The sequence below is a fragment of the Anneissia japonica genome, unplaced genomic scaffold (genome assembly GCF_011630105.1).
Source record: "Anneissia japonica isolate Jap-2015-1 unplaced genomic scaffold, ASM1163010v1 scaffold288094_len592898_cov174, whole genome shotgun sequence".
NCBI lineage: Eukaryota > Metazoa > Echinodermata > Crinoidea > Comatulida > Comatulidae > Anneissia > Anneissia japonica.
The window spans coordinates 28,295-31,250 of record NW_022737020.1 but is presented as its reverse complement, the minus strand read 5'-3'; positions in this window follow the sequence as shown (position 1 = coordinate 31,250).

Sequence of the window (2,956 nt, the reverse complement as noted above, 5' to 3'; positions counted from 1 at the left end):
TAGGATGTATTTTTGGGGAGGGGCTGAGTGAGATAAGGATAACTGTGGCATGCATTGCCATCTGAGGGCCTTCTGACCAAGCCGCGTGGATGGTTTGGGAGGGGGTATCCTAATGAGATTTTTTTTTTCAAATAAGACCTCTGGATATCCAGAAATGGTGCTCTCTCAGACTTTATTTGATAAAGTACAATTAAGATCTATAAACTCAGCTCAATAAACACACATTTCATTTCATTAGGCCTACTTTTTTTTTTTTTTTGGTCCGACTGCCCAACAAACTCTGGTCGTCGGAGGGCTTGACATGTCCCATGGGGGTCTACAGCACCATTCCCCCCCCCCCCCGACAAGGAAAAGGTAAGGGCCTGCCTAAATACAGAAATTGTAAATATTTGTCAGGCTCAGAAGCACAATCAAGACTGTTTGGTCCCGGGGTCTGTCTTCCTCAGTTTATTGAATTGAACCATTCGGATCTCTCATTTTTCTTCTAATTTTGACGTCTTCCACAGCATCCTCGACATCACCGTAGCTATGTTGACGTCGTTCCACTTGGTTGCTTCCTTTGACCCCGACGCTTTGTTCCCCGGACGCGATGTGAACGCACAACCGGAAATCGTAACCGGGCCCGGATTCCGGTCCGGACTCCGGACCGGAATCCCGGCTTGATGTGAACGTAGCTTTAATCGGAGCTTTACAGTATTTATTCGAAGAATGCCCCGAGGCATTTATTGTTGAGAAGGGTTTTTGAGAATGCGTTTATTTTTTAGGTGTAAAATGAATACATATATACTCAAATAAACACCCTTATTTAACGATAAAAAGCACAACACATAATTACCGTCAAAATGTATAATTGCGTAATCATAAAGACTTAGGCCTATTGATCTCAGCCAGGCTAAAAAAAAATCCAATTCTACTGGAGTAGAAAAGGTAAAAGTAATCGAGCCTGTACAAGTCCAGAGTACCCACCCCCTGTCGTAAGCGCTAGGGCCAGAAGGTGGAATGCTTTGAGGGGATCGGCACTCCTCCTCGCAGCGAGTCTGTGCCTATCTATGCCTCAAAAGTGATTTTTTTTTCTCTAGGCCACACTTGTGAGGTTTAAACATAAAAGCATCTGTCCCCTTTTGGCAAAATTTATGTGTTTTATATTCTATAAAATAACAAATAGATTCTTTCAAAAATTTTAGGAGTATATGTATGGTTGCAATAAGCACTTATATTTTAAGTGCGCATGTATCAAAGATTATTTGGAAGAAAAAAAAAAGGGAAAATAAATGTTAGACACTTTAGCTATGAAATTTTTCCCACTTGTTTTGTAATATATAATAAGTGCTCAGGTAGCAGAGAGTAAATGAAAACTGATGAAACATAGGTCTACTGGAGAAATTTTAAAACATTAAAACATCTAGCTAAATACCGCAATTAAATAATAATACAATAATGGCATCTTGTAAGGCGCACGTATCCATCCCAGAGAGCTGTGCTCGCGGCGCCATTTCCACTTGCAAAGAGCCACAGCCTTGTTGGTTAAATGTAACCAGATCAGAATCTAACGAAGATAGGAAAACACTTCAAACTTCACAAACACTTTACTTGGCCCTGGACATTTTATTTTTTGGTGAACATCATACCACCAAAAAAGATGGCTCTGTTTGGAATTCACTGGGTGGCAGTTTACTTAACCATTTACAATATATTTTTTATACATGTACGTCTGCGGTTAAGATACATTTTATCATTTAAAACAAGACTATTTTTACAATTCCTACGTTGAAAGCTAGGTATTCTTTCAGGACACATACTAAATACACTGTTAATGTGTCATTGACATTGACATGCACATTCATGATTGAAGCTACTACATGGCCAAAAATATTGGCCGATTAGATCACAAAAAGAAATGTTTACATTTATGCTACATCTTTTTTTCATCGTTAGGCATTTTAATATATTTTTATATCAAATTATAAATTAATCATCGATCAAGTAATTAAAATTGCTATTATTAATCAAAATTCTGTCGTTCTACGTTGCCTAGAACCGGTAAAATTTAATTTTTAAATTATCATTTTGGCGATAAAGGGCGGGCTTTTTATACTTTTTAACAGGCCACCATTTCGGTTTTACTAGTCAGATTTGTATTTTTTTTAAACATTTTCCGATTCTAGATATTCTTTCTTAAATTATATAAAAAAAAATGGTTATGATCAAGCTATCCGTTTACGAAACAAGTTTTGTTGCTTAATTTTAAAATTTTAGTGTAGAACATACTAAACCATTTGCGTTTTAGTAATAATCAAAAGACCTATTTCGACAACGGATGGCTCGATCGTACAGAAACTAACATAAAAAATAAGAATATAATATAAAGATTTAGAAAATATTTAAAAAAATGCAAATCTTTCTTTTCATTCCTGAAGATGACATAATGTCAAAATATTGAATCCCGACACGATGGCGTGCATTTTGATACTTGGAGTAGGCCTATGTGTTATACTATCTTATCTGAGATTAATCAGTGGACCTTTCGGTTTTTTAACCTGAATTTGTGATAAATCGTTATCACGCATAGATTTGTGTTAAATGCGTGACAAATGTAGGGTCACGCATGTGTTTCTGAAAAATGCGTGTTTCATCCAAAATCACTTTGAAATGCGGGATCGTCCCGCACGATGCGAGACGGTTGGTAACGATGGATCTATTCATACATTTAATCATGTCGGAATACGAGACTAAAGTTAATTGTAAAGCCATTGAAACTCATTCAATACCAAGGATGCTATGTATCAGGCTCTCTACCCTTGTCTTACTTCGCGGATTCTAGGTGACCACATATCTAGTTGGTCCATTTTACACTCCCTCCATTACAAATGGAAATCATAGATACGAACCTGTCTGATAGCAAGAAACGGGTTCGAATCTCACCGGGAGTGTTTTGTGTTACGCATAACGAACAATG